The sequence below is a fragment of the Ranitomeya imitator genome, chromosome 6 (assembly GCF_032444005.1).
Source record: "Ranitomeya imitator isolate aRanImi1 chromosome 6, aRanImi1.pri, whole genome shotgun sequence".
Lineage (NCBI taxonomy): Eukaryota > Metazoa > Chordata > Amphibia > Anura > Dendrobatidae > Ranitomeya > Ranitomeya imitator.
Window position 1 is genome coordinate 80,962,837 of NC_091287.1, and position 12,528 is coordinate 80,975,364.

The following is a 12,528-nucleotide window of genomic DNA, read 5'->3' on the forward strand; positions in this document are numbered from 1 at the left end:
ATCTCTAGCGTCCCTATTAATAGCCTCAGGCCACCATTCATATGGGTTTGTCCTATCTGTCAGGGGGATAGAGAGAAAGAGACTTAACACCTACAATAGTTGTGAGGACCTCACCGAGTTGCTCAGCAGGGAGGAACTACAACAATCAGGTGCTAGAGGAATGCTATAGAATTCCACCTGGATAAGGGGACTCTGGATTTGCCTTCAGACCAGCCGGACTCTGCCTGCCCTGTGGTCCCTACCCTGGACTGTGGATGCTGAAGCCTTCAGTAAAGGTAAAGAGACTGCAACCTTGTGTCCTCGTTATTCACTGCGCCTTACAACACTCACCATTTTCCATCTACACTCTGGGAAGCCCTGGGGATACACTCCACCTGTGGGAAGGTATACCATCTAGCTGCCATAACATCACCCCAGCGGACCCCTAAGCAGCATTGGTCACCCTGACCGAATACCACAGGTGGCGTCACGAACATTATCCCTTTAAAGACCTTTCCCCCATTTTATCAAGGGACCTCCCGAGGGCCACAGACTGGGTCAGCCACCGTGACATCCCCACTGAGAACCGAAGGGCCCGGTTCCGAGTAACCCCTAGCCCTTGGGGGCACTCCAATTGCAACCCAATGTTTTCCTTCAGAGAAGTCCACAATTTTCTTAATATGTAAATGAGCTGTAAAGATCTATGGGCCAGATACTGATTTTTCTAAGAATCTACCCAAAGCTAATGTTACATGAAATGAGATTTTACCAGTATCAGACATGTAGATCAGAAGAGCAGACTGTCAGTCATTACATGTCTCACCCTGGATGTATCCATACGTCCATGTGGCCTGGTTCTTAACAACATGGGAAGTATAGATATGTCCACGTGATTTTGCACGCACAAATGCTGTGAACCCACGATCACCGCTGGATGCCAGCTGTTTTTGACAGCTAACACCTAGCACTCAGTGCCAGGAGCGGTCCTGGCACTTTAACCCTCTAAATGGTATGATCAAACTCAATTACAGCATTTCGGGAGCAGGCAGATGGAAAAAAGCCCTTCTTCCCTTGGAACGGAGACCTCGAGAAACTAGCTTGTGTCTGCAGGGCTGACAGGCTTTAAAGTATAGCAATGCTACTGCATTGATATACCTTATAACTGTAATCAGTCTGCAGAAAGCGCAAGTCCCGCAATGGAAATAAGCAGAAAAGTTTAAAAAAAGTTTAAAAAGTTTTTTTTTTTTTTAAATCACTAAATAATTTATATACATATATGCACTGTTTATATATATATATATATATATATATATATATATATATATATATATATGTACTAGATGGTGGCCCGATTCTAACGCTTCAGGTATTCTAGAATATGTATGTAATTTATTTATGAAGATTTCAGAATAATGCAATTTATACACAGGATTCGGCCAGCCGACCGTGACCAATTAGCGGAGCACGGTTCAAATTCCGCGCCAATTCGCGGGCGGACTGCAACTGTCGCTGATTGTTCGCGGCCGGGCGTGACCAATCAGTGAAGCCAGGGCCGGCTCCAGGTTTTTGAGGGCCCCTGGCAAAAGAGTCTCAGTGGGCCCCCCTCTTTAACACATACCACGATTCATGATGCACAGATACAGCATAGAAATATACCACAGCCAAGTAGCTTATAACACAGCCCACGTAGTATATAACACAGCCACGTAGTATATAGCACAGCCACATAGTATATAGCACAGCCAAGTAGCATATAACACAGCCAAGTAGTATATAACTCAGCCATGTAGTATATAGCACAGCCACAGTATATTGCCCAGCCACGTAGTATATAGCACAGCCCACATAGTAAATAGCACAGACACGTAGTATATTGCCCAGCCACGTAGTATACTGCCCAGCCACATAGTATATTGGCCAGCCACGTAGTATATAGCACAGACACATAGTATATAGCACAGACACATAGTATATTGCCCAGCCACGTAGTATATTGCCCAGCCACGTAGTATATTGCCCAGCCACGTAGTATATAGCACAGACACATAGTGTATTGCACAGCCACGTAATATATTCTACGTCTCTGTGCTATATACTACGTGGCTGTGCAATATAACACTGCCCATTTAGTATATAACCCAGGCCACGTAGTTTAGAGCACAGCAATGTAGTATATTGCCCAGCCACGTAATGTATACCACAGCCACGTAGTATATAACACAGCCCACATAGTATATAGCACAGAGATGTAGTATATAACACAGCCCATGCAGTATCTAACACAGCCCACATAGTATATAGCAATGTGGGCACCATATCCCTGTTAAAAAAAGAGTTAAAATAAAAAATAGTTATATACTACTCACCCTCGGTCGCCCCCTTGGATCCAACCCAGGTGTTTACCGATGCTCCTCACGACGCTCCAGTCCCAAGAGTGCATTGCGGTCTCGTGAGATGATGACGTAGCGGTCTCGCGAGACCGCTATGTCATCATCTCCTGAGACCGCAATGCATAGACTGGTCACCGGAGCGTCGCGAGGAGCAAGAAAGGCCTGGGCTGGATCCAGGGGGCTGACAGAAGGTGAGTATATAATTACTTTTTTTTAAATTATTTTTAACATTAGATCTTTTTACTATTGATGCTGCATAGGCAGCATCAATAGTAAAAAGTTGGTCACACAGGGTTAATACCGTGGCATAATGTGGTCCGTTAACGCTGCCATTAACCCTGTGTCAGCGCTGACTGGAGGGGAGTATGGAGCGGGCATTGACAGCAGGGTAGTAGGGAGTGGCCTTTTCGCGGCCGCACTGTGCCCGTTGCTGATTGGTCGCGGTCAAACGGCCATGACCAATCAGCGATTTGGGATTTCCGTGACAGAAAGACAGACAGACAGATACACAGAAAGAAAGATGGAAGTGACCCTTAGACAGTTATATAGTAGATATATACACAGTACAAACCAAAAGTTTGGACACAACTCATTTGAAGATTTTTCTGTATTTTCATGACTATGAAAATTGTACATTCACACTGAAGGCATCAAAACTATGAATTAACACATGTGGAATTATATACTTAACAAAAAAGTGTGAAACAACTGAAACTATGTCTTATATTCTAGGTTCTTCAAATTAGCCACCTTTTGCTTTGATAACTGCTTTGCACAATCTTGGCATTTTCTTGATGAGATTCAAGAGATAGTCACCGGAAATGGTCTTCTAACAATCTTGAAGGAGTTCCCAGAGATGCTTAGCACTTGTTGGGCCTTTTGCCTTCATTCTGAAGTCCAGCTCACCCCAAACCATCTCGATTGGGTTCAGGTCTGGTGACTGTGGAGGCCAGGTCATATGGTGTAGCACCCCATCACTCTCCTTGGTCAAATAGCCCTTACACAGCCTGGAGGTGGGGTCATTGTCCTGTTGAAAAATAAATGATGGTCCAACTAAACGCAAATCGAATGGAAAAGCATGCCGCTGCAAGATGCTGTGGTAGCCATGCTGCTTCTATAAATCCCCAACAGTGTTACCAGCAAAGCACCCCCACACCTTCACACCTCCTCCTCCATGCTTCATGGTGGGAACCAGGCATGTAGAGCCCATCCGTTCACCTTTTCTGCGTCGCACAAAGACACGGTGGTTGGAACCAAAGATCTCAAACTTGGACTCATCAGACCAAAGCACAGATTTCCACTGGTCTAATGTCCATTCCTTTTGTTGTTTAGCCCAAACAAGTCTCTTCTGCTTGTTGCCTATCCTTAGCAGTGGTTTCCTAGCAGCTATTTTACCATGAAGGCCTGCTGCACCAAGTCTCCTCTTAACAGTTGTTATAGAGATGTGTCTGCTGCTAGAACTCTGTGTGGCATTGACCTGGTCTCTAATTTGAGCTGCTGTTAACCTGCGATTTCTGAGGCTGGTGACTCGGATAAACTTATCCTCAGAAGCAGAGGTGACTCTTAGTATTCCTTTCCTGGGGCGGTCCTCATGTGAGCCAGTTTCTTTGTAGCGCTTGATGGTTTTTGCAACTGTACTTGGGGACTTTCAAAGTTTTTTTTCGGACTGACTGACCTTCATTTCTTAAAGTAATGATGGCCACTCGTTTTTCTTTACTTAGCTGCTTTTTTCTTGCCATAATACAAGTTCTAACAGTCTATTCAGTAGGACTATCAGCTGTGTATCCACCAGACTTCTGCTCAACACAACTGATGGTCCCAACCCCATTTATAAGGCAAGAAATCCCACTTATTAAACCTGACAGGGCACACTTGTGAAGTGAAAACCATTTCCGGTGACTACCTCTTGAAGCTCATCAAGAGAATGCCAAGATTGTGCAAAGCAGTCATCAAAGCAAAAGGTGGCTACTTTGAAGAACCTAGAATATAAGACATATTTTCAGTTGTTTCACACTTTTTTGTTAAGTATATAATCCCACATGTGTTAATTCATAGTTTTGATGCCTTCAGTGTGAATGTACAATTTTCATAGTCATGAAAATACAGAAAAATCTTTAAATGAGAAGGTGTGTCCAAACTTTTGGTCTGTACTATATATAAATTGTACCCATAAACAAATATTTTTCTGAAAAAAATAAAATAAAAGTACACATATTTGGTATCGCTGCATCCGTAACAACCCAAACTATAAAATTGTTCCACTAGTTAACTTCTTTAGTGAACACTGTAAAAAAATTACATAAACAACAAGACAAAAAACAATGGTTTATCATCATACCGCCAAACAAAAAGTGGAATAAAACGTGATAAAAGAGAAGAATATAAATTACCATGGTACCACTGAAAAAGTTTTCTTGTCCCACAAAAAACAAGCTGTGATACAGCTCCATCAGCAGAAAAATGAAAAAAAAAGTTATAGCTTTCAGAATAAACCAATGCAAAAATAATTATTTTTTCTCTAAAATAGTTTTTATTTTGTAAAAGCACCAAAACATAAAAAAATAAATGTGGTATTGCTGTAATCATAGTGGCATGCGGAATAAAGCTGCCTCATTAATTTAACTACACGTGGAATGACGTAAAAAACAATTGCTGTTTTTTGTTCATTTTGCCACCCAAAAATTGAAATACAAAGTGAAAAAATGCAATGTGCTCGAAAATGGTACAAAAAAAATCAACTTGTCCAGCAAAAAACAAGCCTTCACATGACTCTATCAGCCAAAATATGGAAAAATTATAGCTCCCAAAAAATGACAATGCAAATAATAGTAGCATCTTTTTGTGTGTGACAGCAGCCAAACATAAAAACCCAATGTAAAACTTGAATCACTGTAATCACACTGACCTGAAGTGTAAAGTCGTCTAATCAATTATACCGCACCAGGAACTGTGTAAAAAATAAATAAAACCAATTCTTCACCTTCCGTTGTTTTGTTCATTCTGGCTCCCAAAGATTTCAGTAAGGCTCGGCTCACATTTATCCTGCGCTCTGCACTGAGCGCTTACACTGGGGTTTCCGTGTAAATCTCTGAAATACGTGATTCAGATGGAACCCCCAGTGGAAGATTCTCTACAGGGTGGGCCATTTATATGGATTCACCTAAATGACCATGGCAGTCATTTTGAAGTCGGCCATTTTGGATCCAACTTTATTTTTTCCAATGAGAAGAGGGTCATGTGACACATCAAACTTATTGAGAATTTCACAAGAAATACAATGGTGTGCTTGGTTTTAATGTAACTTTATTATTTCAAGAGTTATTTACAAGTTTATGACCACTTATAAAATGTGTTCAATGTGCTCACTACACACCTAAATACATTCCTAGTGGGTTTTGTTTCCAAAATGTGGTCAATTATGGGGGGTTTCCACTGTTTAGGCACATTAAGGGCTCTCCAAATGGAACATGGCATCCGCTAATGATTCCAGCAAATTATACATTAAAAAAGTCAAATGACTCTCCTTCCATTTACGAGCCCTGCTGTGCGCCCAAACAGTAGTTTTCTCTCACATATGGGTTATCAGCGTACTAAGGAGAAATTGCACAACAAACGGTACAGTGCAATTTCTTTTGTTTCTCTTATGAAAATGCAAAATTTGGAGCTAAAAAACATTTTTGTGGGAAAAATGTGATTTTTTTATTTTCACAGCTCAACGTTATAAACTTCTGTGAAGCAACTGGGGGTTCAATATGCTCACCATACATCTATATAAGTTCCCTGAGGGGTCTAGTTTCCAAAATTGTGTCACTTATTGGGAATTTTCCACTGTTTAGGCACATCAGGGACTCTCCAATCCGGACATGGTGTTAACTAATTGTTCCAGCAAATTTTGCATTCATAAAGTCAAGTAGCTCTCCTTCTCTTCCGAGCTCTATTGTGCACCCAAACAGTGGTTTTCCCCTACATATGGGGTATCGGCATGTTCACGAGAAATTGCACAAATTTTTTCCTGTTACCCTTGCAGAAACATAAAAAAATTGGGGTCAAAAGTAAAAACGCAAGTCATATCGAAGAAATTTTACCACAATCGTGAAGTACAATATATTATGAAAAAACAATCTAAGATCCAGTAGGATCCATTCAAGTGTTCCAGTGTTATTACCTCAGAAAGTGACGCTGGTCAGAATAGTAAAAATTGGCCTGGTTCTTAATGTGCAAACCACTTTAGGGGTAAAGGGGTTAAAATAAGCTCTGGAGGTAGATTCTCAGAAATATATATAATAGCTTATTTACAGTTGTGCTCAAAAGGTTACATGCCCCAGCAGAATTTTTGCTTTCTTGGCCTTTTTCTCAGAGAATATGAATGATAACACCAAAATTTTTTCTCTAATCATGTTTAGTGGTTGGGTGAAGCCATTTATTGTCAAACTACAGTGTTTTCTCTTTTTAAATCATAATGATAACCCAAAACATCCAAATCACCCTGATCAAAAGTTTACATACCCCATTGCCCCATCTAACATCAATGACAGCTTGAAGTCTTTTGTGGTAGTTGTGGTAGTTATTTTCTCAGATGGTAAAGCTACCCACTCTTCTTGGCAAAAAAGCCTCCAGTTCCTGTAAATTCCTGGGCTGTTTAGCATGAATTGTGTGCTTGAGATCTCCCCAGAGTGGCTCAATGATATTGAGGTCAGGAGACTGAGATGGCCACTCCAGAACCTTCACTTTGTTCTGCTGTAAGCCAATAACAGGTCGACTTGGCCTTGTGTATTGGATCGTTGTCATGTTGGAACGTCCAAGTATGTCCCATGCACAGCTTCTGGACTGATGAGTGAAAATTTGCCTTCAGTATTTGCTGATAAAGTGCTGCATTCATCTTTCCTTCAACTTTAACCAAGTTTCCCATACCTTTGTAGCTCACACATCGCCAAAACATTAGCATTCCAACTCCGTGCTTTACTGTCGGAATGGTGTTCCTTTCATCATAGGCCTTATTGAATGTAAAGTTTATGGTTGTGGCGAAAAAGTTAAATTTTGGTCTCATCACTCCAAATTACATTGTTACAGAATTGTTGAGGCTTGTGTCTGTGCTGTTTTGAATATTGTAGACAAGATATTTTGTGGCATGGCTTTCTTCTGGCGACTCGACCATGCAGCCCATTTTTCTTCAAGTGCCTCCTTATTGTGCATCTTGAAACAGCCACACCGCTAGTTTTCAGAGAGTCCTGTGTTTCAGCTAATGTTATTTGTGAGTTTTTCTTTGCATCCTGAACAATTTTCCTGGCAGTTGTGGACAACATTTTTGTTGGTCTACCTGACCGTGGTTTTGTTTTTACAGAGCCCCTGATTTTCCATTGGTTAATCACGCTGCTGACTGGCATTATAAATCTCGTAGATATCTTTTTGTATCCTTTCCTGTTTTATACAGTTCAACTACCTTCTCCCGTAGATCCATTGACAATTCTTTTGCTTCCCTATTACTCACAATAAAGAAATGTCAGTGGCTGGAGGAAAGATGCAAGAGTCAGTCTGGATCCCATAAACTTAGTCAGCTTTTATGCACAAATACTGTTTACAAGCAAACAGGTCACAGGTGAGACTGTTACATTTATTAGTTATTCAAAACCATTTGTGTAACCTTCTCTGCATGTTATCAGGCCAAAATCACCAGGGTACGTGAACTTTTGATCAGGGTCATTTGGATGTTTTGGGTTGTCATTATGATTTAAAAAGAGAAAACACAGTAGTTTGACAATAAATTGCTTCGCCCCACCACTAACCATGAATGGAGGAAAAGTTTTGGTGTTATCATTCATTTCCTCTGAAAAAAGGCCAAGAACGCAAAAATTCTGTCGGGGTATGTCAACTTTTCAGCACAACTGTATATATTAAGAAAAATGTGAATTTCCCTATGATAAGACATCACATTGCAGATATCACATTATCATTTTATGCAACTTCCTATGACCTACATGCCCATATAGACAGCATAAGAGGGTTGATCCTACTGATGGATTCTCTTTAAAGGGGTATTCCCATCTCTAAGATCCTATCCCAATATGTACTAGCTGTAATAATAATATTAGCAAATAACTCCAATTAGAAATGGAGTATAGTTCTTCCGATTCGCTATGTCGATTACCCCATGTGCAGGTAATTGCAGTAGCTTATGTATCCATGGTTGTGATAGTTAGTTAGTTGCTAGTTGGTTGTGAAAGTTAGTTACTTTGGTCAAACAAGAGACTAGGGGACAAATCACAAACATATTTAATGATAAGTCAAGTTAATGGTTCTTTAAATAAAGCTTAACATTTATTAAAACAGTAGAATAAAATTCAGTCTTCTAGGATTTTCCAAAGCCAAAAAAAACATGTATACACTTCAATGCATGTATTGGCAAAAAAGTGTAAAATCACACCAAGCAAAGCATGGACTGGAAAACTGATGGTGCAGGGTACCAACATCATTTATTTGTAGGACCACAAAGAAGGCTTTGTAAAGGTAGCTATAACAAGGACTAAGAGGTCCATATGTAAGTGAGTAATGATTAACCCTACCTTCACAGTTACCTGTTCCCACTGGACATTCTGCTTTTTACCCATTATGCTTGTTTGGCTTGGTTCATGTTGAATTCAAATTGCTAAATTGTATCACTGGGGATGAATATACCAGATTGTTTTTGGCTTGGGTTATGCATTACTGTGTTACAATATGCGATTAATCAAGGTCAAGAGCATTCATACTATAGAGGTAGAACCATGCGAATGCTATTCGTTCCTTGAAGATGGAGAGCACAGTTGATTTTATAACTTATTTTAACACGTGGACCTGTGTACAAACACAATCTCCACATTCTGTGCCATGTACAGTATGCTAGAAAACAAGTGTGGAGAATCAGCCCAAAGATCATGACCTTGACCAAGGTATTTAACCCCTTGAAAACACGACGATTTTCAATTTTTTCATTTCTGTGTGAGGGCTCATTTTTTGCACCCTGAGATAATGTTTTGACTGATAGCATCTTAATGACAGGCATGGGGGTCATCAGCAGATCCCCGGCTAACATGACAACACATCGGTGCCCTGCAATCATGTCATGGGAGCGCCGATGGGGGCATGGAACAACGCGTCTTACTGATGGAGCGTGTTAACTGCTGCTGTCAGAGATTGACAGTGGGATTCAACAAATTAGCAGCCTCGGGCGGAACACCGCTTAACTCATGGCTGTTAAAGACACATGAGGGATTATTAAATAAGCCTTCATTTGCTGGGATATATACAGATTCAGTGTGCAAACAGAGGCAGAGACTCAGCATATGGCGTACATGTATGTCATATGTAATGAAGGGGTCAAATTTATGATACCTGCAGTCTAACAATCTTTTTACGTTATGTTAAAGATTCAGAATATGATGGATTCACACCTCACAGAGTTCTTGACAAATTCCCTGGAGGAGCAAAGTCACAAGACAGCACTTTGTGAACAAAACAACTTTTCTCGAAGGCTTCTTATTAGAAAGCAATGTACTTAAAGTTTCATTAATTACAGAACTCGGGGCAGAGTGGTTTGGATAGATGCCAACAAGGTTGGAATACGGTGGATTTCAAATAGCAGAGTAATTTCCTATCTCCTACTTAGATCTTTTCTTAACATCCTTCTCTCCATCACAAACACAATGGCCCCCGATTCACTAAGACTGGTGTTTTGCACATCAGTCTTAAATTTTCATTGACGACCTATCCTTTATATAGGTCATCAATAACTAAACAGTTCAGGGTCCAACACCTGGCACTGCTCCGTCTTCTGATGGTGGTCACGGCCAAATACAAGACATTAGCCTCCTATTCAAATCAACATGGTGTATATTTCTTCTATAGTCTATGACATTTTTATGGTGCAAGTTATGATTATTATTTTGATGGGTTGGTTTCACCACATCACATTCATCTCAGCTAAGCCCATTTCTGAATGGAACTGAGGCAAAAATGTTAAAAGTTGCAAAATGTTTTGCACAGCTTTGAGATACCTAAAAATTTTCAATATTTCAAGAAGATTTATGCCACAAAACTGACAAAATGTCGCATCTCTGTTGTTAAAAATTCCAGGGCAAAGGGCTCCTTCCCTCTACCCTAGCTACCCCTGCTCAATGAATTACTTCTAAAGGTGAAGATGCCAGGGCCATGTACCTTGCTGAGCTCCTGAATCTGCCCTAATTCTGTTACCCCCCCACCCAGGGAAAAGGGAAGTAGTAGTGTTTGGAAATACACCAACCAGACTTACAAGGGAATACATACAGGGAAAAAGGAAAACACCAATCATACAAATATGATCTCCCAAACAACAAAGGGAAAATCTGGGGAGTGAAGGAAGGGAAAAATCAAAGTAGGAGAAGAGTATTTTCACACAACCAAAACCAAGCAACAGTCTTTAGATAAATCCACCAAATGCCTCCTCAAGCAACAAAACTCCTACAGTTTCTGAACCATGCAGCATGAAGCTAACTCTGGCAATGCCTGTTTGCCAGAGGCCAGAATATATAGGAGAGGGGAGTGGCCAACACTGAACAACTGAGACCATCAACACTGGTAAGCTTCCAGGAGCTATCAACTGAACAAATTAACCCCTCCACTGCTAGAAGAAACCTGCACTGTTTAATATGAAGGTGGAATGCTTCTAATCAGTGAAGGAGTAGGAGAAATCAGACAGTGCGGTCTTCTGGCTCCTTTCTGTCGAGGCAAACCCGTGACACAAAGCTTTTTGATGAATTGGAGCCAATGTGTATTTGTTGTTAAGATTCACTTTTTGAAATGGACATCTAGCACAACCAACCTACGGTTGCAAATCAAGGCTCAGAGCAAATATTTTTGCATTGAAATTGTTTCTTGCCTTCTCTGGCAGCTAAATCATTGCCCACTTCATGACTATTCTCTTAGATGCTTTGTCACTCTTAATCATTTTAATTGACTGGGACTCTAGCAGCAGATCCTCACAAATGTATGCCCAAAAGAAGCTTGGCATCATTGACATTACTTATACCTATTTTTCTTAAAGTGGATACGCCACCAGATTTCATATTTCAATTTGCATACATTATAGATTTTTTTGTACCCAGTGAGATGGGTGAAATTACTTTGAAAATTGATGACAGAAAGACAAAGATTAATTTTTTGCAAAATTTTAATCTCAATCTCTGCCCACCTATTCTGATTGACAGCTCCTTAGTGTATTTCCTCCTAACTCCTACTGAAATTTCACAGTAGAAGCTGCAACTGTCAGTCAGGTTGGGTAGACTGAGACCGAATACATTTGCTCTTTTACTCTTTGCCATGACTGGAAATATGCTTATTTTAAAGTTAGGATTATACAGTTATTCTGACAAGGGTAAACATTCCCACATATACCCTCCGAAATCTTGTAGGGACCCTTCCCAGAAAAGTAAGAGAGTAGCTCCATGTTAATGCCTATGTATTTAGAATGTGATGTAAAAAAGCTGCAGGAGGTGAAATGTGCAGGTTTCGCTATACTTGTGTTATAGTATATTACTTAATTCCTTCACGGAATATGACCAGTAGCGTAGGGGAGGCAGCTCTGAGGGCGCCCACCGGGAGCTACGCTACTTTTAACTGTACTGGCGTGTGACAGAGCAGAAAGACACGATCTCCCTGCTCTGCCGCTATGGGGCCCATGATCCGTGGGGAGCCTGGTTCCAGCGCTGACATCGGGCCCCCCCAGCAAATTAAACTGTATCGGCATCTGCTGAATGCCAATACAGAAAGCAAGTCGAAGGTGCATCTAACGTCTCAGTGTGATGACGTCATTAAATGGCATCTTGTATACTGAGATGTGCAACTCCTCAGAAGACAAGTTTGCTCTCCGGACACCAGAGCAGAGGAGGAGAGGTGAGTATTGTATTTTATTGTTTTTTAGAACACTGTGTTGTGATAAAACAGTATTGAGGACCATGGGGGGATGCATTAGACTGTATAGACCATGGAGGGATGCTTTATACAGTATGGACCATGGGAGAATTCTTTATACTGTATGAACTATGTGGGGATGCATTAGGCTGTGAGGACCAAGGGGGATGCATTATACTGTATGGACCATGGGGGATGCATTATGCTGTATGGACCATGGGGAGATGCCTTATGCTGT